We start from the raw sequence: 27,624 nt of genomic DNA on the forward strand, positions 1-27,624 counted from the left end.
AGAGAAAGCCTGTGCACAGCAACGAAGACCCAGTACAATCAAAAATAAAAATATTTTTTAAAATTACCTAAGACTTTCTCTTAGATATGACTGGAAAATTTGAAAAAGATTCCGCAGCACCCAGTTAAACGTGGCTGTCATCAGATGGAAGATGAAACCCAAGTAGAGAGAAGGCGGAGGACCAAGTGACAGACAGCAGAGCTGAGGGGCCTGAGCAAGAGGGAGGGAGGCCCTGTTCAAATCGAGGACTTCCACTGGCTCAGGAAGCAAGACCCTGGAGTCCCCAGGGTGGCAGTGTGGGCTGAGGTGGGAGTGCCTCGTGGTGCAGCCACTGTGGAACATGTTCTGGCATCCTCCTCACTGTACAACCAGAAATCCCCACAAATCTGCCCGGAACAGTTGGGCCCAGGGCTGAGAGAGACAGACACGCCAGCCCGAGAGCAAGGGCTCCTGGCAGTACTAAGTGAGGCCTGAGAGCCAGAATTGCCCAGAGGTCTCCATCAGGTGGACAAGCATGTCCACGCCACAGAAAATTACCCGGCTGTCACGAGGACACAGAACTAATGCCCATGGCAAGACAATGTAGCTGTGGATGCACTGTGACCTGTGAAAGAAGACAGACCTAAAGGGGACATGGAATCATTCCATCTCAGTGACATTCCAGAAAAGGCAAAACTGATCTCCAGGGACAGAAATCAGGTGAGGGCTGCTGGGGGCTGGTCGACTATAACGGGAATTCTCAGGGGTGACGGGACTATCTGTGTGTTGACTGTGGCAGTTACACAACTGGACGCGTTTGTTACTCAGGACAGCGCAGTGAAAAGGGTGGATTTGACTGATGTAGGTTATATTCCAATAAGCCTGGCCTAAACAGCAAAATACATCGGACAAAAGCCATCTCCTTCTGCAGACGTGTTAACATCTCTTTATTACTCTTGGGATAAAAGGCAGCTCCCCTCCTCGGCCTCTGAGCTGTGGGGGTCTGGCCTCCTCTTCCCTCTCCTCCTGGTCCTCAGGGCTCCTGCACACTCTGTTTCCCATCCCAAATCCTCTCCATACACCCTTCCCACATCCTTCCTTTCCAAGCTTCAGACCCTCATCCCCACCACCCACCAGAAGAGGCCCCGGTCTCGTATTCACGGGTCTTTCCCTCCATCACAAGTCGCAATCACACCCCCGCTCAGCTGCATGCCTGATGGGTAACTATCTCCCCATGAAGGACACGACATCTCTGTCTCATCGCTGACGCTGGCCCTTGCTACGGAGGTCATCACACAGCGTATGTTCAGTAAGTTCCCAAATAAGAGGATGAATGAATGAACAACTAAGTTCTGGAGAAAGGAAACACACTGAGTAACTTCTCTGCACTCCATTCTTTGGCGAAAGAAAATTCTATTGAAAAGGACACTGGGCAAGGTAACACACCCACCCCTCCTGGGCTGTCGCAGACCAGCAGAAGGGCAGGTGACACGGAGTCCTACCTGTCACGGCACAGGTCCCAGGTTCCCGGCTCAGAGCTTGTTGTCAGCCTGAAAAGTAGGAGAGAAAAAAAAACCCGTTAACCGCTTTGCTGGAGTCCAGTCTTTCCCAACTGCCTGGCTGGGCTCAGCCTAAAACCAGCAGAAAGCGTTTGCCCAAGCCTGGTGCCTGCTTCAACATCAGGGTGTCTGAGTTTCGGACCAAACATCAGTCTTTTGAAGCTGAGGTTATGTTAAGGCCTGGCTCAAACAACAGGGTCAGTGAGAGGCTTATGAAAAGGATTTGAGAGGCTCCCAGCACGCCAATTAGCTCTTACAAAACGGTGTTTTGATGAGCACCGTGCTGATGAATCAGCTCCACGTGGCTCCCTCCCCCTGGAAACACCCTTGGGCCTGAGAATGAAGGTGGGTGGTGGGGAGAGGTGGGGGCCCCACTGCAGTACAGGTTTTGCCAGATTACTGGTGGAGGGAGGGGGTGAACAGTTGAACACATCTGGCTGATATAAAACACGGCTGGAATCATACTTCCTTGAAGCAAATATTATTCTCATTAAAACATAGATCATCCATTGGGAGGAGCTGACATGGAAGAGGGCGGCACAGAGAACCCCTTTGGTTATATGCAGCTGTGCTTAGCGGGCAGAAGCGGGGAATGAAGGCCCCAGCGCCACCCTTACCCCTAGTCTGGTCCCTGCCAAGCGAGGCTCCCTTCGCCAGCCAGGGAGCAACCAGGGCCCTGGCTCCGCCCTTCCAGCTGGGTCTCTGGGCTGCCGTCTTGCTGGAAGCCACCTTCCTGATTCTCCACCAGGTCCTGAGTGGGCGCTCTCAACTCAGAGGCATTCCACCATGTGAGTGCCATGATGTGTGTTGCCTGGTCAAATGTCAGCATTGATGCTGTGTGGATAGGGTAGATGTGGTGACTACCTGCAACCAGCCAGCTCCAAGTAAGGGAGGTTACTCTTCATAAGGCGGGTTGGCCCCATTCACCCAGTTGGAGTTCTTGTGAGCAAAAACAGGTTTCCCAGAGAAGAAAAAATTCTGCCTCGCGACTGGACAGAACAGACACCCTGTTCTACACCATAACAGACACCTTTCGAGGACTTCCAGCCTGCTGACCTCCCCTACAGATTTTGGCCTGTGAACCCCATGATCCTTTTGATAAAATGAATCTGTTGCTCTTTCTGCAGATAGAATAGATAGATAGAGTATATAATTAATAGACATCAATAGATGACAGATATCCTCTTGGTTCCACTTTTCTGGGGAACCCTGGGTGATCTGTCAGTCCCCCATGGCTAGCCCTTGAAAACCCCTCACCCACATGCCACTACAGACTGGTGGTTAAAATGGCACTTCTGGCTTATATGAAGTTCTGGAACCGGCAAAACTAATCAGTGATGACAAAAATCAGGACAGTGGCTGCCTCAGTAGGGTGCGAGCAAGGACTGACTGGGTAGGGGGCACTTTCTGCAGGGGATGGGAAATTCCACGTGCTGATGGGGAGGGGTTTACAGGAATTTGCTTGTGTTAAAACTCAGTAAAAGGTACACCTAACATTTGTGCATTTCACTGCATGGAAAGTTTACTTAAAAACATAAATATTGAACTCTAGTTGGCAGAACATGCACTCAACTGCTTAGGGGCCAAGTATACTGGTGTCTGCAGTCACTGTATGAAATGCACACAAAAGTAAGGTGGATCCACAGATGGAGAGAGGGGTGGAGAGCTGGACAGACAGCTGATAAAGAGACTGCAGCTCGATGTCGATGGTGGAATCAAGTGGTGGGTATGCGGGTCCTTGTGGTACCATGGACCAAGCACTGAGGTGTGATGTGGTCAGACAGCTCAAAGTCCTGAACCCTGAATGCTTCTGAATTCTGGACTCCTGAGTACCTCACTGAGATGGTGACAGGACGGGGAAGCAGACCTCAGCAGCAACATCCTCAGCCCATGACCTTCAACAAGCATCAGGGACATCATGTTGGAGGCCTCTTTGAGACCAGGATGATCTAGACAAGTTACAGTCACCTGGAGCCGTGGAAGCCAATGGTTGGGGGAGCCCAGACTAGCAGGGGTGTGTGTGTTATGTTGACAGGCGATGGGCTGCCTCTTGGGGGAGGCATTCAAGGTGAGTGAGACTTCAGTGGCTAGACATGGTCCGGATTGCATAAAAGATGTCCTGTGATGCAAGATTCTGGTCCATGGTGGTTCTACCCTTCCACAAGACTATAGATACAGAGGGTCCCATTTGCCTGCCACTTTCCCTGAGCCAAACTGGAAGCCACACTTGCTGCAGAACAAGATCCTGCCTTGTTGAAAGGGCCCCTGGCCCATCTCAGCTTTCAGTGGACAAATGCTCTGTTCAGTCAGAAAGAATTCCACAGATCACCATCTGGAAACAGAAGGCAAGGACTTGGAAGGTTTATCCTGATCCAGTCCTATTTTCTTGTCACTTCCCCTGATTACCAAGGGCTCAGAAGGCAATGAAATAGTGTGAAATGACATGGCCAATAAGGAGACTGTGTTGTAATGAGCCAGGAGAACATGGTTCAGACTCAGGAAGGACACTCACCTCCAAAGTATCAGTGATGCCCTTATTAACAGCTAAGTTTAACCCATCCACCCACCTATGCATTCATCCATCATCCATCCAACTCTAGAGTCTTATACTGCTATACCCTTGCTACATGCTTGGTTTATAAAATTACAGTATTTGGCATAGAGGAGGCGCTAAGTATTTCTTGTGTAGTTGGATTATAGGATATCATATGTATCCTTAAGGAGCAAGTGAGACAAATTAGTTATGCCACAAATGGGGAGTTATGAAATACCATGAGGGGGACAGTACAACCTATCGAGCTGATAAAGACACTGGTGAGAGGAAAAGGTGTGGAAAATGATTTCTTAAATATATACTTTTTTAAAATATCTATTTATTGTCTGACATTTCTATTTTCTTTACTGGCTGCTGCTGCTGCTAAGTCACTTCAGTTGTGTCCGACTCTGTGCGACCCCATAGACAGCAGCCCACCAGGCTTCCCCGTCCCTGGGATTCTCCAGGCAAGCAGGCCTATGAAATAGTTCTATTTAAAATCTATTATCCAAAATAAATTATTCCAAGTCTATATCCATATATATTAAAGGAAAACTTTTAAAAATATTCTTTGCACTGATTATCTGGACATTTGAAAAAACAAGCAGAGTAATTACTCTTGCTCCATACTCACAAACTTTGATTTCTTTTTAAAGTTTATCTGGGCTGTTTAATACAATGTCACTGATTTTTTTAAAATAAATCTTTTAAAATTATTTACTAGTTTTATTTTTTCATAAATTATCCCCAATCTTCCTCAGTGTTAAACTTTGTGATTGATAATTCTAGATTATTGACACTATTGATTGGCTGTCTGTAAAGTATATTTTATTGAGAAAATTCTCTTCCTACAGGTGCAGACAGACCTGGAAACTCAGCACAAATCTGGCCAAGTGGAAGATTTCCTCAGTTCTAATTTTTCCATGTGGGACGATGAGTCTATTTCAGCCTGGATATGTGGTCAGGGTCTGTTTTGACTCTAGTCAGAGAACCTCTCATTGACAAGTATTTCACAAGTTGAAATTCATCAAATTGTCTCTATTTATGATGCTTTTCAATGTTTCACCAAATTTAAATGCTTCAAAAATCTTAGCTATCTCAAGTGCATTCCATTTGGGTACAGAATGTAAATATATCCAACTTTAAAATGTGGACCTCATCAGAGATTCTTCTACCGGCCCAGAACATTCCACAGTGAAGTGACGGCACTGTTCCCGAAGATCCCACAGCAGGACCAAGCATGCGACTCCCCTAGTCCTCCCATCAGCATCTTTAACATGTCAGCACCTTTCTGTGAGCAAATTTGCTCTGTGGCCATTGTGCTTCACTAAAATCTTCCTGAACTGAAGCTTTCTGGCACAACCTTCACTAAAAAACTTGGAAGTTCCCAGTGGATTTTGAATAAACGGTACAACGAATTTAAAGGGCTCACTTACAGAACAACTAAATGCCACTGTGCACACTTTATTTACAAAGGATCCACTCCTGCGCCTGGCAGATAAGGATGGCAATTAACCCCAGGGAGAGGGATGACGCCCTGCTGCATCCACTTTCGTTTTAATTCAGCATCAGCTGCGTCCCAGGGCTTTGTGGTCCAGCCCCTCCACTTCTCACTCGTGCATCGTGACAGGCTGAGCTCCTCTCACGATGCGAAGGATTTCCTGAAGCAGTTATCACTTGCTGGGCAGCATCGTTGATTCCAAGCATATTTCTGCGCCATAGATGTCTCAATTTGGCCAAAGCCTTGTTTTCAGAACGATGTGTGCTCCGCCAGAATTTGAATTTGTGTTATCACTGCAAAAATAAATCACTGTACCTTCAACGTTGAACTTTTAAACTGAATCAGAGAAAGCCTTTGCATTATTTCTTATGTTGCACGCTGCCCCGCTGGCTGGCTGCCTGGGGCTTCAGGAATCCTCGGGCCACTGGTAAAGATGGCACAGCAGCGAGGAACCAGAGGCTGGTGGGTCAGTTCCATGTCTTAAAAATGCATTCATTTTTTAAATCTTTAAACCCTTGCTAGATTGTCTTACCACCCAAATCTCCAGCCTGATGTTCCCTGTCTTTGCTTCAGAGGAGGGTTAGCAAGTGTTAAGAGACAGAACTAGCTAGTGCCTGGTCCAGGCTCCCTCCTGGTTACACCGCTGTCTGTGACCAGGGGCAGAGCCTGCTGGGCTCACATCTGTGATGACAAGAGAGCTCATGCACAACGGGAGACACGAAACAGCCCTGGAATATGGCAAATAATTTTTAATTATAGGAAGAATGTTAAGATAAATATTTAGAAGTTTTGATGGAATGCAGCTCTGTTTCAAAGGAAAATGAAATATCAGAAAAACCGGCTCAACTGCTGTTTTCATTCCCAGAAGCCTTGCTGGATGCAGGAACCACGTGGAGATGTTCTCCTGCTTCCTGTGCCCCAGATCCCGGTTCCATTTTGCTGACTCACCCCTCCTTCCTTGGCCTCTCTTCCGCCCCCGAGGCACCAGCCTGTCACCTAGGAGCTCCAAGAACAGTAGGGCAGACACCCACGTCCCTCACATGACTGGGACAGGCCTCTCGGAGGCCAGCACCCTGCCCCCAGGCAGGGATGGCTGGTCCCTCCTCCTGCAAGTGTCCACAGGGTGTGGCCAGACAACGTAAGTGCCCAGCCCAATGTCACACTGGAAAGCACAGCATCCTTCCCTCAGCTCCAGCCCGAGTGGTCCAGGGAGGCCCAAGGACCAGGCGGTGAGCTCCGGAGACAACTCCCAGCAGGCAGGGCAGGGGCAGGGCACCTGCAGAGGAGTGGGATGACTGCATGGATGGCTGACAGGACCAGCTCCCTTGGACGGGGTTAGGCTGGGGAGGCAGCAGATGGCCTCGCGTCTTATCCTGGAGGAGGAAGGAGCCGGCACCCCGAGCAGGCGAGGGTGGGGCTGGAGAAGTCCTTCGTGGCAGAGGGAGGAAGGAGGATCAGAGCAGCAGGGGAACTGGGCCCAGACTCAGCCTTGACCAGGATGGCCAGTCCCTGCCCTGAGGGGACCTACAGTCACAGAATGATGCTGCTGACTCGGGGGCTGTGGGGGAGGGAGGTGTGAACAGTCAGGACTGGCATTCCATCTTTGGTGCTGGGGGCTCTGGTCAGGGAGGGCTGCCCACAGGGAGGACACTAGCCCCACTTCAAACCAAATCAGACTTTCCTGAAGCACCCACCCACAGAGCCATTTCTGATCCCCAAGAGGGTCTGCATGGCGTGGTTGCCGACAGTGGTTTGGGGGACCTCAGGACGGGGATGAGGGAGGGGGAGATCAAGAGGTGGGCAGTGCCCACCTTTGAGGGGACAGCACTGACCTCGATGGGAAGGGCAGTGTAGGGGACAAGTCTCAGTTGCCCCAAGAGCAGCAGTTGAGTTGGAAGAGTACCTTCCAGCAGGACACAATCTAAGGATGTTGCTGGGGTTTTGCTCAGGTAGTGGAATTCAGCACCAAGTATGAAGTAAGAGAAGCACCCAGAGGTATGATGTGTCTTTGTGAAATAATGAGCCCCAGCATGCACCCAAGCTCCCAGGTGCTCCATGGACCCGGGGGCACAGAACAGACTGGGAGAAAGAAGGGGCCATGAGGTGCTGGGCTCAGCTTCAGAACAGGATGGTAGAGAGAATGGACTGTGAGGTGGGGTCTCTGCTTCAGCCCACAGCCCAAGGAGTGATATGAGTGTGGCCCTGAGCTGAAGCTGACTGCAGACAACACCCGTGGGCTGGCTGCCTGGTGCCCCAGCAACTTCTCAGGGGAATCAAGAAGCTGGAGGATGAGCCAGCCCTCCAGGGGTAGGAGAGTCTGTGTGGGCAATGGGGGCCCAGCAGGGAAATCTGGGCGAAGCAGCCTCCCTGGAAACCACTGCGGGGGCCATGTTTTCTCTGAGCCTTTGTTGCTTTGTTACCAAGGACGTTCTGTTCCAGCTCCCTACCCCTCACCTGAGATCATCGTCCATCTTTGTGAAAAGCCAGAGTAATTTTTTCCATCCCTGCTGGCCAGGTTGGGTGTATGCAGGCCAGGTCGTGTTGGCATGGCAACAAGACAGGCTGGGAGGAGAGAAGCGCTACCTCAATGCTCAGCAATGGCTGTGCTGCCCCCTCCTCCCAGCCTGGGCCTCTTCCAGGGGTGAACGCCCGGCTCCTGTGTCCACACCATCATCGATGCTCTGCGTGCCTGCTGGGTGCCAGGCCACATATGGGAATGTCCTTCCCTGAACCTTCATGATCTCAATATGATGCAGGCATTGATTTTTTAATGTGTTTATTTACTTTTGGTTGTGCTGCGTCTTCGTTGTTGCGAGAACGAAGTTGTGGCAAGTAGAGGGCTACTCTCTAGTCGCGGTACACAAGCTTCTCCCTGCGGAGGCTTCTTTGTTACAGAGCATCGGCTCTAGGCACGCAGGCTCAGTAGTTGTGGTGCATGGGCTTAGTTGCTCTGCAGCATGTGGGATCTTCCAAGATCAGGGATCAAACCCATGTCTCCTGCCTTGATGCGGGGATTCTTTACCACTGAGCCACCAGGGAAGCCCCAGGCATTCATTTCATCTGAAGTTTGAAGATTCAAATCTGACACTAGACCCTCGCATGTATATCCAATTGGTTTTCAACAAGGATGCCAAGATCATTCAGTGAGGAAAGGACAGCCTTTTCAACAAATGGGGCTTCCAACCAGACACCCACATGCAAAAGGATGAAGTCAGAAATAGCATATACAAAATTTAACTCTAAAAGACTCAAAGACCTAAGTGGAAGAGTTAAAACTGTAAGTCTATAAAGACGCGAATCTTTGTGACCTTGGATTAGACAACAATTTCTTAGATATGACACCAAAAGCACAGCAAGCAAATTAAAAAATAAGTAACCAAAATTAATAATTTTGTGATACAAAGGACATCATCAAGAACGTGAAAGGCAAGGCATGAGAGGAAATACTTATAAATCATATACCTAATCCGGAATATATAAAGAACTCCTAAATTCAAATAATAAAAAGACAAAGAAAATATACAAATGGGCAAGAAGCACATGAAAAAGATGTCTTCTTTCACTAGCTGTCAGGGAAGCGCAACAAGATACCACTTCATTCTCTTTGTAATGGTTACAGTCAAAAAGATAGAGAACCGGAAGTATTGCTGAGAATGGGGGAAAATTAGAAACCTCATACATTGCTGCTCCAGAAGCTCCTCAAAAGATTAAACACACAGTTACCCTCTGACCCAGCAATTCCACTCCTGGATATATACCCAGGAAAAGTGAAAACACCTCCACGCCAAAAATATGTAATGTTTGTTGCAGCATTATTCATAATAGGTGAATAACCAAGACAATCAAAATGTCCACCAAATTAATGGATAAGCAAAACGGGGCCCAATCTGTACAATGGAATTTCACTCAGCCACACAAAAGAATGACCCAGGCTTCATTCAGCATGGAGCACCTTGAGAACATCACGCTAAGTGAATGACACGCATACAAAAGGCCGCATATGATTTGATTCCATTTATATGAAAGGCCCAAAACAGGCAAATCCACAGAGATGGAAAGTAGATTCATGGTTGCCAGGGGCCAGGGAGTGACTGCTGATGGGGACAAGGTTTCCTTTTGGGATGACAAAATGCTTCTGAAATTGACTGTGGTGATGGCTGCACAACTCTGTGAATACACAACAAACCATTTAATTGTATACTTGAAACAGGTGAATTGTACAGTGCATGAATTACATCTCCACAAGGCTGTATCAAGAACAACTGAGGCCCAATACAGTAATCAACAGACCACGTTCCACGAAAAGGGCAGAGGCAGGACTTGAACTCAGGCCCTTCAGGTCAAAGCTCTTCACCGCCTGCTCTGTTGCCTCCTGTAGACATATGCCTTTGAGTAAGTTCTAACTCTGCACTTCCTCACCACCAATCATCTAGCCCCACATGCTATTCAATGCATGGTCCACATGTGTGGTCTACGTGTGAGCATAGGAGGTCACAGCCACAGGAAGTCAGGGGCACTGTCCTGAAAGGGTCTTTAAAAATCACTGAGTCAGCTTCCCATCTCCTGGAGACGCTCTCTTTGTATCCCCAGTGGGATCATCCAGCACCCCATGAGGTAAGCCCTCCACCTCACTTGCCACCACGTTGCTTTGTTTAGCAGGACCAGTCATTCTGGAACTCAAACCCTGAGGAGGCAGCAATGACAACGGCATTCCAAACACTCTAGCTGCCTGCCAGAAGCTGACGTAAATCCTCTCATGGAGGAAGATGACATTGTCCTATGCCTTGAGTTGTCTCTATATTGTTCAATTTACAATAACCAGCACATCATCAAAAATAATCTGGCATTTAAGAAGATGGGACAACATGATAAAAAATCAAGAGAAACTACAGACAATAGCCATAGAAGATAGAATATGAGTTATTCGAATAATGAACTTTCAATAATCCCTTAAAATATTGAAGGAAATAAAAGACAAGATTGAGAATTTTGGTACAGTGGAAACTATAATAAAGAATCAAATAAAAGTTCTAGAACTAAGAAATATAATAACTGGAATTTAGAACTTAATAATTAGCTCTAACTAAAGAAAGAATTAGTAAGCTGGAAGATAAATCAAAAGAAATTTTGCAGATGAAAATAATTATTTTAGCTATCCTAGTGAATGTATACTGGTACTCTATGGTTAACATTTGCATTTCCCTAATAGATCATGACGTTGAGCAGCTTTTCATATGATTATTGGCCATCTGGAGATTGTTTTAATCCAGTGCCTATTCAAAACTTTGGGTATTCAAAAAATTAGGTTATCTGTCTTTTTTAGAAACACTAATATTTATTAGAGCTTGATAACTCTAAAAGAGTATTTTAATTTCTATGATAACCTAAAAGAACAACAAAGGTGCTTATCGAGCTAACAAAGGGGAGTATAAAAATATTATAAAGTTTATAAAGGCAAGAAAGGAGAGAAAGAACAACACAGGATAATCAGGATAAATTAAAAACACACAGTAACTTAGATAGATTGGAATGTTAGCTGAAACCCCTAATACATCAGTTATCACATGAAATGTACACAGACTAAATGGTCAAACTGAAAGACAAAGATGGTATCTTTTGTCAATGGAAAAATATAACTTTTCATCCAAATAAATGACTTTCTTACAAGCATGTTTTTGGTCTTTGTCCATCTCTCATTATCACTACACAGGGAGAAGCAACCTACCTGCAAATGTGCTCTCATTTAGCTGGGAACGTCTGATGATTATCACTGATAGACTGTTTTGCTTTGCTACTAAAAAGTTAGTTCATTCAGCTAGGCAAATTCCCTTTCTAAAAGGAAGGAAGGTTATAGCTTCTACTTGTCAAGACCATTTAAATAACGTGTTTTTAAAATCAGATCTGACATCCCTGCAATCTCCCTTTACATTCCCACACCTCGGTCTATCCTTGCGCTGGAATAGTGGTTAATGTCTCAAGTTCTGCCTGAGTTTGAGTCCTGACACTTAGTCCAGACATGGGACTCAGCTCAGGTTGAAGAATTCATTTCATCCCCCTGGACCTCTGTTTCCTCATCTGTAAAATGGGATAATGGTCCCTACCTCAAAGGGTCACTGAGTGGATTAAATAACCAAAAGCACACATCACACTTAATGAACACGATAATTATTATGACTATAATGTGGTAATTTTATTAGTGCTACCCCCTCCGCTTCCTGATCTGGTCATTTCCTCCCCATCTCCTGTCAAGGTTCTGCTCAGAAACTACTGGCAGTTAGTAAGTTTTTATCAGAAATTCCCTGGCAGGCCAGAGGTTAGGACTCCAGCCTTTTAATGAAGGGGGTGTGGATTCAATCCCAGGTCCCGGAACTAAGCCACACAGCCACTATTCCACAAGCCACATGGCCAAAAAAATAAATGAGAAACTACTCCTCCAGGTGACCCCTGCCTGGCCAATCACCCCTCTCTTACTGGAGAAGGAGGCTGTCCCATGCAGGTGCCCAGGTGCTGCCCTGAACAGGTGCCCAGGTGCCTCTGACCCCCCCCCCCACCGAGCAGAACCCGCAGCACCCCTACACCCTGGGTCAACAGCACAGGGGAGGTGGGGGGCCTCCCGCATGGCCAGCCCACTGGCCCAACAAGGGGTCAGACTCGCCCTCCTAGAGAGTCACCCAGGTCTGGAGGGGCAGGAGTCGGATCCAGCCAGCAGACCACCTGCCGTGCAGAAAATGCACTGCACCGCACAGCCAGGACAGGCAGCCTCCCCTTCTCTTGGCATTAGAGCTGCCAGTAAGCAAACTAGAGCCAGGAGGGGCCGTGTGAGCCCATCAGATTAACAGGATCAGAGGGAACTTGGACATACAGCATGGGCCGAAGCATGACCACCTTGGAAGTAGGCATCTAAACGCACACGTCAACGTTTAGAGGGCACTTCGGCGCAGCAATCGCACTCCTAGGCGTGTGGGTGCAGATGTTGTTGGAAACCCAGTCAGACACGATTAGAGCCAAGGGGCTCTGGGGAAAGGTTTCAGCGCATCCAAGGTGCAGGCTCCAGGCTCCCCTCCCTGCCCGCCCATGATGGCGAGAGAGGTCCCGTTTGGGGTAGGTTGGTGCCCTCACCTGGGGTTCCGGAAATGGTGCTGGCCAACTAGTGCAGTTCCTCTACGCTTGGGGTGGCGGGAGCTCCAGAACGAAGCCCCTCTGGTGGGATGGCCTGGACCCCCGGGCTCCCCAGTCCCGCGCGGGTTGGTTTGGCTGCAGGTACCAGTTGGCCCAGGGTAGCAGGGGCACCCATAGCACCGGGCGCCTCCCCAGAGAGTGAAATGTAGGAGGCGGCATTTGGAGCAAATCCTCTTGACAGAAACTTGCCCTGGGTCCAAAATCATCAGTGAAAACCCAAATGGTGTAAGTCTGGCCACTCGTCAGATGGCTGTTTGTGCAGGAAATGTGCAGTGAGTGTTCATAGTAAGACTGTTCCCAGAGCTGCGTGCGGGTCTCCAGATTCCCGGAAAGTGACGGCTTCTCTGGAAGTGAGGTTATTTTCGAGGAAGGGAAGAGATTTAGTGATTTCTAAGTACTCTGGTTTTTAAAAAATTCCAAAACCCAAAATTCCATACAGAGATCCAGGTAGAAGTTAATGGTTTTTTCCCAAGTAGCAAGGACAGTTGGAATAAAGCATTTGGAGGGTGCCTGGCTTTCTTGTGACTCAATCGGGGCTGGCACTGCCATAGGCCGGGAGGAGGCCCGGAGGAGGCCGGCCAGCAGATCCCCACAGCTGCCCAGGCCCCGGCCACCGCAGCACCAGGAGGGGAAAACACTGGACAGGGCCAGGACCCTCGGAGACCTTACTAAGACTGTGGAGCCAGCCGAGAGGTTGTATATTAGCTCCAGAGCAAAGCAGAGCCTGGTGTGGAATTTTAGCCAAATGGTAACTTTTTTTTTTAACACATTTAAAAATGAAACCTTTCTCTTGCTCATTTCTCAGAATTGTTTTGCCATCAACAGCCTAAGCTGCCTGCCCTCTCCCACCTACTACTTCACCCACTCAGTCCCAGTTTTCTCTAAAGTCAGCTCTCCACTGGGTTCACCCCATTCCCCAGCCCTGCCCCTGAGAGCTGGGGAAGGGGGAGTTTTCATTTTTCACAGCACGAGGGCACCGAGAGTAGAGCATGCATGGTTGGTGCAGGAAACACACCCTGCAGTGCAGAAGTGCCCCTGAGCAAGGATGTGTCTCCTGGGTGACCAGGGTCCCTCAGCTTTGTCCCGAGAAGAAGCGTCTGTGCTTTTGCTGTGGTGAACCCGGGGATGCCCATACTTAGGTGCCTAAAGTGACATGATGCCTCCTGCCCAGCGTCAGACCCATTTCCTATGAACTGCATATTCTGATTCTCAAGTGGCCCTAACGAGGGAGTCCCTGAGAATGTTTGACAGAACTGGAGTGGCCACACACAGCACATGTGTTGCTGTTGAAGGATGATCCCGTGAAGGATGAGGGTGCTCCACGTCAGTGCCAGTGACCACATGGAGGACCCTGGGGCCCTGGGCTGACAGACACACTTGGTTGTAACAAATGACTTCAGCAGAGGCGATTCAACTCTTGTCCTGGGGGAGGGGTCTTGTCCAGAGTCCGTGTCCCCAGGGACTTTCCAACCCCCACCCCCACACAGAGTGTGGCACCCAATGTGCAGCGGGTTCAAAGCAGGACAGCCTGTGACCAGCTCTGCCTCAGGGCTCCACGGGGGACACTCACACACTTGCAGTGTGCGCCTCACTTTTGTATGCTGAGTTGTTGCTAAGTTACCGAACACATCAGGCTGAATGCCATGTGACCTTTCTAGACTGACCAAGATTCCCTGAGCCAGCTGTCAGAACCACTCTAAAGGGTGGGGGCAAAGACATGGCTGAAGTTACTGGGGGCAAAATAGATCTCTCCTTCCTTGTTTTGTTGTTGGATAACAAGAAATCTCCAAACTAATATCCATCATTTTTATAAATATCGTGACAATTGGGTGACTTTTTTGCTCCATGAATTTCCTTTTTCTTACTCAGGAAGGTAAGGCTGGCAGTGAGGCATGGGTGGTGTGCCTCACTCAGCCTGCCACGTGGTGTCAGCCATGGGTGGTGGAGGTGGCACAGAGGCTGGGTAACCCACATGCCACGGCCCTGGGCACAGCTTGCCCAGAGGGTCTGCCCTGGACCGGCCAGCTGCGTTGTGCTCTGGGTTCCGGGAGCTTCGCCCTGCAGGCTTCACTCTGAAGGACGCTGGTTCAGCGATGAAATATCAGGTCTGTGCTCCAGGGATCAGTGAGTCGTGAGCACTTAGTAAAGCACTCTACTCCTGTGTCTGACACCCACCTGCTGGCTGTGACTGCCTCGGGGACCACGGGACCCAGACCCTGTGCATCTGCCCCACTGCCCCATGGTGTCCCCACTGCCCCATGGAGCAGAGTCCAGCCCTCCCTCCCAGAGCCGGCACTTCTGCAGTGGGGCCAATTCATGTTGTTGCCTAAATGTGGCTTCCACCCAATTAATGCCCTCCCTCCCCCCCGCCACCCTGCTCCGCTGTGCCCTTTGTCCCTGATCTGCACTGTGACAGCATGCTGTTGAGGGCCCTGGGTGTCTGTGTGTGCTGGTGTGCCCCACACTGGACTCATGTCCACGGAGCAGTGGGGGCTGGGCCGGGTGTGTGACCCACCATGGGGACATCTACTGAGTGGGGTGGGGGAATCCCGGGCCTGGAGAGCCCCCAGGGGAGCCCTGGCTGGACTCAGAGTCCTGAAATCCAGGAGAGTAAAGCAGCTTCTTCTGGGGTTGGGAGGCAGGAGGGGACGTGGCAAATTAGAAGTGATTTCTGGAAGAACCCCACTGAGGGGGACAAGGAGAGCGTTCCCCAGGGTCACAGAGCACGTTAACTGTCAGTTAAGCCAAGAATTCAGATCCATCAAAAAAATTAAATTAGAATTTCCATATGATCCAGCATTTCATTTCTAGGTACACACCCAAAAGAACTGAAAGCAGGGTGTCAAAGAGAGGTTTGAACACCCCTGTTCACACAGCATTATTCATAATAGCCAAGAGGTGGAAGAAGCCAAGTGTCCATTGATGGGTGATGATAAATTGTGGTCCATCCACGCAGTGGAATATTATTCGGCTTCAAAAAGGAAGGAAATCCTGACACGTGTTACAACATGGACAAACCTTGACATTATGCTTAACAAAATAAATCAGTCTTACAGGACAAATTCTGTATGATTCCACTTACATAGACAAATTCACAGAGACTGAGAGTAGCTTCTGCAGCTGGGGGAGGGGGCCGTGAGTGTGTGTTTACTGGGAAACAGAGCATTGTTTGGGGAAGATGACACAGTTCTGTGGACGGTGGTGGTGGGTGCACAACAAGGTGACTGTACCTGATACCTCGGGCAAATTTTATGGTGTGTGTATTTTACTACAGTAAAAATGAAAACATAAATAAACCAAGAGCCCAGACAGAGCCCTCCCACCGCAGCCCGGTTCATTGGCCTCTCCTGAGGACTTCAGGTTCCAAACCCGGAACCCACAGCTCCCACACAGGCCCCACCCTGCTGTCATGAACCTGTTCACGTGGGGATCTGGGCAGAATTTCCGCTGTGTGGTCAGAGGACCACCTATAGCAGAGTTGTCTGGGGGCCGATTTACAATGCAGATTCCTGGGCACTGTTCCAGGCTCTGAATAGATCTCAGGGTAAGAGGGGTGCAATTACTTGTATTTTAGGTTCTTGTGGCCACATGGACGTGAAAACAGCACAGAGGGTAGGTCAGTCCTTCACCCAGGGGCCGTGGATCGTGCTTCAGAACGTTGATTCAGAAACCAAAACACAGCAGAAAGCTCCGACTGAATTCCAGAGAGGAAAGCCACTTGAAATTGATTTTCACAAGCATTTCTTATATTTCATGCCCCTAGATCTCCACACTGTAACAACCTGTGTAAAAGGTGTTAGTCTAGAGGTTACCCACAAATAGCCATGAATCCAGAGAATTTACAGAAGCATGGAGCTTGACAAGCGGAACCAATAAACCTTGCCTTCACACTTGCTAGGAGGCTGCCCAGGCTGCCGGTGCAAAGTTGGGGTCGACAAAGGCCCTGAGAATCCTGGTCCCTGGGGGGCCCAAGTGCTCCCCCGGCTCCCATGCTGGCCTCGAGCCCCAGCTCCTCCTCGGGAAGCTTGCTGCCAGGTTGTGAGGTGTTGAGTTCTGCCTGATCAGGAATGAGCTGACCGGGCATCTGCTGGGAGGAGGAAATAGTAGGTGAACAGCTGAGAGGTGGTCAGCCAATGCAACCAGCCTCAAGGGCCATGGCCAGGCCTGCAGATGCCAGCCAAGCAGACAGTTGACCAGGGACAGAGTCTCCCACCCAGAACCCGAAGTCCAGAAGGGAGCAAGCAGGCCCTGGGGTCCAAACCCTGGGGGACGGCGTGGGGCGGAGATGGGTGGCGATGAGGCCAGAACTAGGACCAGACTAAGGAAATGCAGGAGGGCCCCAAGCCTCCCAACACCAGGCTGGGTGGGTGGGCCTGTCGGGGGCAGGGAGTGCAGTCACAGGCCCAAGTCCTGCTTCAGGAGCCGCCCTCCTGGGAGATGAGGGTGCCAAGGCCAGCCCAGTGTGCTGCTCTGTGGGCTCCCTAGGGTACCCAGAGTGGAGGACTTGGGAGCAACTGAGGCCCCTTCCTTGATTTTGAAGATGAGGCCTCAGTTGGAGCCCCTGGCCCTGGGGGCTCTCCCAGGGCTTCAACACAGCAACACAGACCTGAAGACAGCAGGTCCCCCAGGAAGAGGGGCCTTAGTAGCACATGACTACAGAGGTAGAAGGCGAAAGAAGCCAGGATCTCCCGCAGCCTGCTATTTTGGGAAGAGTGCCTGGGATTTGCCTCCACACAGACTGGTTGGGGAGTGAGGGGAGTGGGCTCTGAGGGAATGAGGGGAGTAGGCTCTAGGAGAGTGAGGGGGAGTGGGCTCTGAGGGAGTGAGGGGGAGTGGGCTCTGAGGGAGTGAGGGGGAGTGGGCTCTGAGGGAGTGAGGGGGAGTGGGCTCTGAGGGAGTGAGGGGAGTGGGTTCTGAGGGAGTGAGAGGAGTGGGCTCTGAGGGAGTGAGGGGAGTGGGCTCTGAGGGAGTGAGGGGATTGAGGGGGTGGGCTCTGAGGGAGTGAGGGGAGTGGGCTCTGAGGGGAATGAGGGGGAGTGGGCTCTGAGGGGAGTGTGGGGAGTGGGCTCTGAGGGAGTGAGGGGATTGAAGGGGGTGGACTCTGAGGGAGTGAGGGGAGTGGGCTCTGAGGGAGTGAGGGGAGTGGGCTCTGAGGGAGTGAGGGGAGTGGGCTCTGAGGGAGTGAGGGGAGTGGGCTCTGAGGGAGTGAGGGGATTGAGGGGAGTGGGCTCTGAGGGGAATGAAGGGGGGTGGGCTCTGAGGGGAGTGTGGGGAGTGGGTTCTGAAGGAGTGAGGGGAGTGGGCTCTGAGGGAGTGAGGGGAGTGGGCTCTGAGGGAGTGAGGGGAGTGGGCTCTGAGGGAGTGAGGGCAGTGGGCTCTGAGGGGTTGAGGGGAGTGGGCTCTGAGGGGAGTGAGGGGAGTGGGCTCTGAGGGGAGTGTGGGGAGTGGGCTCAGAGGGAGTGAGGGGAGTGGGCTCTGAGCGAGTGTGAGGGGTACAGGCACAACAGAGGAGTGAGTGCAGGCGTTATGAGTTCTAGTTTGAAACTTCCCGAATCACTGCTCCCTAACTGTAACCAGTGATCAGCTCAATCAGCTTGACTGTACCGTCAGGCTGCTCCCCTGCAACGTGACTCACTGCTCTCCAAGGGGTTCAGGTCACTTAAGGTTTAAAAATTTTTTTTCTTTAATCTTTAAAAAGGCAACAGTGGCATTTCACCAATGCCGGATGTGACAAGCTCTAGCCTGGAATCTAGGGTCACCGAGAGAAAACCATGTGAAGACTGCCGCCAAGTCCAGTGTGGGGACTCCTTTCATCATCTCAACTCCGTCTCCCCATCAGCGGAGTGGCTTTGCTGGGCCACACAGGCGCACACATGAGGCTCAGAGCTTAGAGTCCGGGCTCAGAGGCAAAAATTAACCCATCGCACTGCTGCATCTCTGATCTTGAAAACAGGTCAGAAAATGTACAAGGCGGAACTTGAAACGTAATGGATAAACGGTCGGAGTAGAGGAGGGGAGACAGAGGTTTAATCCCCTCATCAGAGCCACGGCAGCTGGACTCAACAGTGCCATCCTTTTTCTTCTCACTGCCTCCCCAGGACCTCAGAGAGCTAGTTGACACCAAATAGATACTTAGTCACATTTTAGTCTATTTACGGCAATACTGTGCCTGGTTATCAAAGTTACTCACAGCCCAATCGACAGACAGACACAGCTGCAGGTGGTGGCACAAGGCAGTTCCCCAGGGGTGGAACCCATCCAAGAGCACCCCAGAGCGCACCCAGGCTGGACACTCAGGGGTCCAGCCTCCCCTACACGGGAGGTGCAAGCCCAGGTGCACAGCCTGAGGCCTATGGTCCAGACTGTGGATCATCCACCCCTTACCTTCTTCCAAATACCACGCCTCCTGACCCAAGGTGTTTGGAATCCTTTCTGGGAGCACAGAGCTTTCATTCCACAATAAGGAACCAAATTTAAAATGAGAATCCACCCACAGAAAGCAATACCTTGGCTTAACTTCAAACTAAAGTGTAAATGACTGGTAGCAGACTCCTCACAGCTCAACAAAGTCTGGGCTTCTCTTTCTGTTAAAGCCTTCAAGGCCTCTGTTCTTCACTTTGCACTTTGGGTTGAACTGCTCCTGCCTCCTGTCTCCCCATTTTGCCTCTGCACCCCCGTATGTACCCCCTCGGCTCCCCTCTGCTCCCACCTGCCCCATCTCTGCCATCTCCCTCCTACTGGATGCAATCAGCTGTCCATGCCTCTCTCTCCAAATACACTGGTTCTTCTTGGAACCCTCTGCTGCTTCGCCCATGCCTGGCACATGGCTGGCTTCTGGTAAATGTCTGCGAGGGAAAGAAGGGAGGCAGGCAAGGTGGAGGCCCAGGGCCAGATGCTATCGGAGACTTCAGGAAGTCAGACAGCTAACACACACAGAAACAGCAGCACCCTTGCTCTGGCTAAGGATCCAGACTGTCTCACTGACCCCAAACTGTGCATAAGGAGGGCCGGGACCACGAGCCAGCACAGGTGCCACAGCTCAGGACAGCCCTGGGCCATTAGCGTGAGCACTGCCTGGGGGATACGTGGGCTGCGGGGAGAGCCCTCGCTCCTGGCTGGCTCTCTGGCCCCCTCCCCTCCCAGCTCTTGGCAGCTTGGCGGGGCAGGCATATCCGCTGGGATTTATTTGCATCCACTCTGGAACAAACGGATTTCTTCCATATTTATATCATAGAATAAACAGAGATTTTCCTGATCAAAGGCTGCCCAGGCCTGGAGACGATTACCAGGAGTGTTTTCCCAACTGAGTCATGCCTTGCATTCGGGACACTGGCTCTGTCTGCGCCCAGCACATGATCCAGCTCAGTGACCATCAGGATATTCCAGAAAGGAACAAGGCTTCACACCCTCCAGGGTACACACACCCCACTTAAAAAACAAGTGGAGCACCCAGCTGATGGAGTCAGAGCAAGCACCCTTGACACCACCATGCATGCCCCCCAACACAGCCAGAATCCTCTCCAGGGGGCCCATGAGGTAAACAGGGGTAGAGGCCTGGCCTGATGACACCTGCTGGGCCTCAAGTAGGGGAGAAGATTTGAAGCCACGGCACACAGCAGCCCTGCTCTGGGTCACAGGGGGAACAGTGAGGCTGGTTTACAGAAATGTTCTGGGGCTGCACTTCCATCAATAACGAAAGGGCGAGCCCAAGTCAGTGCCTAGTGATATGGGGGTTGGGGCAGAAGGGAGAAGAGAAAGAGGGGCCTGGAAACCCGACCTCCATTCAGATGGGGAACTGCCTTTAGCAGACAGGTACGGGATGGATGGCCATTCCCGAGCCATTTCTCAGCACATCCCAGGAGCAGGGAGCCGTGAGGAGATTGCCCGGGAGGCTGGGTTGCTGACATATGCCAGGACAGCTGGCCGGCTGGCCAGGGAGTCCCTCAGTCCTGACGGACATGGTTTTCCTCCACCCCTTGATGGTGCCCTCAGCCCTGCCCCAGCCTGGGTCTCTGACTCTTGATGACAGATTCCTCATCATTTTCTGAGAAGCAGCCTTCAGACCCATTTGTATTTCTTCTTCTGGAAACTCTTCAGATCCTTGGCCCTTTATTTCTGCATAATCTATAAAAGTTTTGATCTGAATATATACATCAGGTATCTGTGCACCAGACTTGACCTGAATATCTACGTCTGTATAATCATCCTGGTGCTGCTGTAACAAATTCATCAAACACATTAAGATGACAGGAGCTGATTCTCTTATGGTTCTGAAGGGCAGACATCTGAAACAGGTCTCATTGGCTGAACTCACAGTGTTGCAGGGCTGGTTCCCTCTGGAGGCTCCACAGGAGAATCCGTCTCCTACCATTTCCAGCTTCTAGAGGTGCCACATCCCTTGGTTCGGGGCTCAACCTGACCTTCACTTTCATGGTCACATCTCCTCTGATTCCAACCTTCCTGCCTCCCTCCTGTAAGGAACTTATAATGACACTGGTCCACCCTTTCCAGGAAAAGCTCATCTCAGGAGTCTTAACTTCATCACATGTCCAAGTCCCTTTGGCAAGGAAGTGTCCTGGGCATTCAAATGCAGGCCTCTCTGGGTGGGGGCAGGGCTACCTTCTCCACATGCAGTGCTGCCTCCTAGCCTGATGCATGTCTTGCACCTTCTGCCTTCATGTCTTTGCTGCACAACAGCTTAATTTTTTACACCACTGGATGTGTTCATCTTGTCCTTTATGGACTTGGAATTTGGGGTAGTAAGCCTTTCCTACAGTAGAATTATGAATATATTATATTTTTCTTCTAAAGATTTTGTTTTGATATTTTTGCCATTTAAACCACACAGGCTTTATTTTGCACATGAGGTAAGGCTCCAACGTTATTTTTTCCCAAAATTGTACTATCAATACTTTTGAATGATCTTTTCCTCTGCTTGAAGTGTTTCCAAATTCCTAAATTCTCATTTAAAGGGCCACATGTTAGACTCTATTTTCTACATCCATTTACCTGTCTCTGCACCATGCTTTTGAAGTACCATTGCTTTGGAGTGTATCTTTTTTAAATCTTTAACTTTATACCGGAGTAGAGCTGCCTAACAATGTTGTGTCAGTCTCAGACGGACAGCAGTGGGACTCAGCCATACATATACATGTAACCATTCTGCCCCAAACTCCCCTCCCGCCCAGGATGCCCATAACATTAAGCAGAGTTCCCTGTGCTGTACAGCAAGTCCTTGTTGGTTATCCAGTTTAAATCTAGCAGTGTGTACGTGTGCATTCTAGACTCTAACTGTCCCTTCCCCTCTGGCCCTAAGCTCATTCTCTGTCTCTGAGTCTGTTTCTGTTTTGTAGATAAGTTCATTTACATCATTTTTTTTAGATTCCACATATAAGGGATGCCATACGGTATTTCTCCTTCTCTGTCTGGTTTAGTTTACTCAATATGACAATCTCTAGGTTCATCCATGTTGCCGCAAATGGCATTATTTCATTATTTTTTCATGGCTGAGTACTATTCCATTGTGTATACATATACCACATCTTCTTTATCCATTCCTCTGTCGATAGACATCTTGGTTGCTTCCATGCTTTAGCTACTCTAAACAGTGCTGCAGTGAACACTGGGCTGCATGTATCCCTTCACGCCATGATTCTCCTCTGGATATGTGCCCAGGAGTGGGATTGCTGGATCATATGGTAGCTCCAGTCTTAGTTTTTTAAGGAAATTCCATACTGTTCTCCATAATGACTGCACCAATTTACATTCCCACCAACAGTGTAAGAGGGCTAGGGTTATTTTAATAACTGGGAGGGCAAGGTTTTTCCCTGACTTTTTCCCCAGTATTTTCTAATGCCTCTCTCATACCCCATTCACCACTTGTAAGTCCCAGGAGTTGTCACTGGACTTCCCCACTCCAGCTCTGTTTTCTAAATGGTTCTGTCTTCTCCTCACATCTGTTTCTCTCATTTGGGTCCTTAGATCCTTCCTTCTCACTGACTTTGCTAGAGTTTTTTCTGTGTAACTTACCCAGTGAGTTCATTTATTTTAAAAGCTATATTTTTTCATTTAAATAAGATCCTCAGGTTCAATTCCAAGTCCATTTCTCCTGTTCTGGTCTTTCATTCTAAGTCCTCCCTTTATATTTCATAATTTTAAGTAACACATTTATTTCATTTTGTTCTGTTATTTCTAGTTGACAGAGTGCTAATCCTAGGTTGGTTAGTTATTCCTCAGGAGAGTTCATTTCCTCGTGTGGTTTTTTCACTATGTGCTCATCTTGGGCATAAGCTGTTTTTTTCTGGGGGTGTCTGGAGACCCTGCATTCACTAGCCCCCTGGCCTCCATTTTACCCAAAGTCTCATCTGCTTGACTCCGTGCCATGAAGACAGCATAAACACAGTTCCCAGGCCCACTGCTGGTAAGGTTTGAGCTCATTTTGGGGGGCAAACTTCCTGTTCTATTCAAACCCCTGGGCAGAAAGGGAGCTTCTTCCTCACTGGGAACTCCACTTGTCTGTTATAAAGTATTAAACAATGGTTAAGTTTTATATATCTCGCTCCACACCAAACTAATAAAAGTTGAAAAAAAATTTATAGACATAATTCAACAGAAATCAACTTCTGAATTTGAGTTCAAATATGTGAAGACAATTGTAGGCCTATGTTCTCTGAATCTCAACAGCGTTTAACAGTCCCACCTTCTAATCTGTGTAAACTGTTTCTCTCCAGCACTGAACTTGTGTAAAAGCACGGTGTTGGCAGCTCTGATCACATTTCTCCTCATGTCCCCAGGCCAAGGGCAAAGGTTTTCAATCCACAACTCCTTTGAGCTTCATGGGAGGGCTCCATCTTTTACCCCAGCAACCCTACAACACGTGTGGCTGTAGGTGCGTGGGTTGTGGGCTCCTGATTACCAGGGACATGCAGACCCGCACCAAGGGAGCCCAACCCTGTACCCTGGCAAGGTGGTGCCACGCTGTGCAGGGAGCTCCTGTCAACAGCAGGCCCTGGGGTGGCCTCGGGGTGGACTCTCCCAGCTCCACACCACCTGGGGTGAACTCTCTGGGGGCATCACTGACACAACCAGACCCGCCTCAAATTCTTCTAGCCAGATGCCATCGGAATGGGCTGGAACCCCACACAGAGTGGCCGGCAAGCAGAGGTGCCGGGGAAATTCCTTAGCAGATATGGACTCGGGATAAGGAGGCTTTGCGAGGTGAAAGGGGGAGAAATGGGGATGCTGCCCAGGAGCCCTGCCCTGAGGAATGCCCATGGCCCCTGCCCCAGCCAGCTGACTTCCACCTCCCAGGGGGGCAGGGAGCCCTGACCACCTGCACCTCCTTGAAGCCACATCAGCCTAGCAGCCATCAGGCCTGACCCCCAGAGCAGAGGCGTGGGGGACCCCTGGGTCAGCAGAATGGAAGCTGGGGCAGCAAGGTTTGTAGGAATTACTTGGATTCCTATCTGAATGTTAAGTAGATCCTAAGGCATTAATAAGATGTTTACACAAGGATGGATAAATAAAGATGCTCACTGCCACGTGGTTTGTAGTAGGGAAAAATCCAAACTACTTAAACCCATCAATTAGGGATTTATTAAATAAACGCTGATGCATTCAAACAGATCTCATGTTTCTTCTTCACTCTGTACCCCAAGCCCACCCAGCACAGAGGAGCAGCCTCCCTCTATCAAGGTTTGCTGAGAGAAGGAACAGAGGGAAGTGCCCTCCTTCGACGCAACCACCGCGCAGATCCCTGGAAGCCCTGGCTGAAACGACCATGGGCTCCCCAGGGAGCCCACCGTGCCGTTGCCTCATAAAGCCCCCATCCACCCCAGGGCACCTCTGTCCACCGGGTGTCTGCTTTGCGGGGGCCCTGCAGACCTGCTGACGACGTGTCTTAATTCACTTAATCCTCCCTTGCTGAGCTGCCGGGCAGCCTTCCAACCTCACTTACAGAGGACCAGGACACCAGAGAGTCTCTGTTCCAGCCACTTTCATTTGTCCTGAAATTTGAATCCACTCTTGCAAGATAAAGGTTTGTCACCAGCAAGAACATCCAAAGGAAGGAGGTACAGATGCTTTAAACTATTCCAAAAATGCTTTGATAAGTGGCAGCGGAGCTTGGGTGGGTGAGCATGCGGAATGCAGGCTGACTCACTGCTGTCCTGGGACGTGTGAGTCCTGAAGAGTTTGTGACACTGGGCGGGCACAGCTTAGGTGGCCTGGACGTGATCCCAGCTCCAGGCACAGAGACATCATGGAGCTCAGCACACAGCAGACCTGTGGGCGGCGGGTGTTAGCTGAGCCTACCGGCCCTGGCTCAGAGCACCAGAACCCACCATCCACAGCTCTGCCCTTTGGTTCACATTTACAGCCAGGAAGGGAGCTGAGCAGGGCAGAGAGGTGACTGCTGGGAACAAACAATTGTGAACTTGGTAACTTAGAGCCACAAAAGTTGACCTGAAGTCAGGGGGTCCCAAGCCAGACCCAGGCCTCATGGGGCTCTGGCGAGGGGCTGGGGGCCAGTTCCCTCTGGAGGTTCTAGGGGGAAGGGTTGGGGAGTCTGTGCTCCTGCCCCTTTGCAGCTTCCAGAGGCTCGGGGCCCCTCCCTCCATCCTCACAGCAGCAGCACACAGGCCACCAGCCTCTCTGACCTCGTCCCTGCCCCTGTGACCACATCTCTCCTGCTCTCAGACCTCCTGCCTCCCCATTGAAAGGGCCTGTGATGACACAGACCCACCTGGATACTCCACCTCAAGGCCCTTAATCTAGTCACACCTGCAAAGACCCCATATCATATCCACAAATGCTGGGGCTCTGGATGTGGACATCCTTGGGGTCTGCTACCCTGCCAACCACTGAGGCAGCCAGCACCTCTGGAACCCTGCGCTCTGTGTGGAGCACAGGCCAGCCAAGCGCTGGTGAAGAAATGATTGAGAGGCAGCAACTGCTGTGGCCGGGGAGGCCTGCAGTCAGGGAGAGGGGAGCACAGAGGGACCCCAGATCCCTGAGAGCCTCCCAGTTCTGAGCTGGAATGGCAGGCAGGCCATGTCCTGTGACATTACCACGAGGGAGCGCGAGCCAGCTGAAGTCATCGGCAAGGCTGTGCTGTGGAGGGTAATTTCCAAAACATGTGGCCGAGAGTGATTGCGAAGCATCGGAACTCCAGGCCACGATGCAAAGCAGATGGAGAGGCTGGATGTGTTCTCCCAGCTGACTGGGCCCTGCAGGGCCGAGGTCAAGCACCACTGTCCTCAGCTCCCCTGAAGATGGACAGGACCAGGGTGGGCACCATGTCTTGCCTGGCCCAGATGTGCCATGTGTGGGCAGCTGGGGACCCCCAGCCACCCATGAGGAAGGGACCCACCCCCAGGAGATCACAGAAGTGAATCCTGACCTCAGCTGTGTCCAAGGCCAGCACATGTGCCTGTCAGCAGTGGACAGGGCAACAGCTGAGCCCTGTTCCACACGTCCCTCCTGAATGGGGTGTCCACCGGGATGCCCGCTGGACACAGCTCTGCCTTCCTAGTCCACTTTCTCCCACCCCACCAGCCACATCTGTACCCAGCACCGGCACCCCGCCAGCCACATGGAGCCTTGCCAGCTTCATCTCCCAGCATATGCACAACACTTGCGCAGGAGGGGTGTGTGGTGTGATCCGTGGAACCATGGAAATGTGAAACCACACTTCCTTCTTTGCCCGAGGGCCAGAAGACCCAGGAAGGGTGGTTAGGGAAAGCCTGCCCTCGGAGGGGAGGGCGGAGGGCACTCTCTGGCCCCCATCTGCCTCTGGACGGGTCACAGGCTTAGCAGACACTCCAAGCCTTTGTTTTGTTTTGCCTTCTTTTGTTTTGCTTTTCATTTTTTCAACAGTCTCTGGCTGAGAAAAGTGGTCATTTTTTAATTTATTCAACAATGTAGGATGACGTGTGTCAACTTTTCACTTTACAAAGACTCAACCCAGGATGACCCAGACAGCTCCCCAGCAAGCCCTGTTGCAACGCCTGTTGTGAAAACACAAATTTGTTCAACTCGACTGATGTATTAGGGAACAGTCTGAATATAAGACAAATTGCCTGTCTTCTTACGTGTAATTTCATCTGCCAAGAAACACTGGGGAACTCAGATATGCCACTGAACAGAGCTGCACACACCCCAAGCCTAGGGCCCCTCGTTGGGCACACCCACTTCTACCCCAGCCAGACCCCTCCGGCCCCTCTAGGACCCCCTTCCACTCATGTCCCCTGCAAACTCTTGCCTTTGCCACCATGGTGGCAACGTGTTCACCCACTGAACCCAGGAAACACTGCCCTTTTATTGGGCTTCGATCTTTACTTGTCACTGATAGAGTTTTGAGGGCTGTGTCCCCAGTGCCAGCTTTCCCACAAACCCTGTGGTTTTTACTGTGTGATTTTACAGGATGTGTTGATTTTTAGGAGTGCACACGTTACATTATAGCAGAATCGTCCATGTGACACGTGATGTGCAGTTTTCCCAAAGAACACCTTTGCCTACTGCACAGATGTGGATCACATATGACTGCCACAAGGCAAGGACTGGACTGTGGCGAGTCTCAGAGCATGAACTGCTTATCCCATGTTTGTAACAATCCTTTAAAATCAGATGGACAACTGTTTTTCACTAAAGAGAAAGCTACAAAAATGTCCTCCTGCAGCACAACAGCGTTTTGAGTACAAGAATTCAGCTACCAAATTGATAACTTTTTCAAACCAAAGAACTTAAGGCTTCCTTCAGAGTACTTCTGTGGCTGGTTAAGCAAACCTTTCAACTGAACAAGAGTTTACTACTCATCATCTGAGTGCTAAGCACTGGCCATTAAACCAAACAAGGCTCTGGACTGAGCAACAGGA

The 27,624-nt window shown here is 50.3% G+C and overlaps 1 protein-coding gene across 1 annotated transcript in view; it reads right to left on the reverse strand.

The window, feature by feature from the left end:
- Positions 1-27,624, reverse strand: part of ZNF469 (zinc finger protein 469) — a 250,095-nt gene that overhangs the window by 200,944 nt on the left and 21,527 nt on the right. The window contains exon 2 of the mRNA XM_070388572.1: positions 1,482-1,529. The gene's annotated coding sequence lies outside the window, so the exon portion shown is untranslated. The remainder of the gene's footprint in view (positions 1-1,481; positions 1,530-27,624) is intronic.

The sequence above is a fragment of the Bos mutus genome, chromosome 18 (genome assembly GCF_027580195.1).
Source record: "Bos mutus isolate GX-2022 chromosome 18, NWIPB_WYAK_1.1, whole genome shotgun sequence".
NCBI lineage: Eukaryota > Metazoa > Chordata > Mammalia > Artiodactyla > Bovidae > Bos > Bos mutus.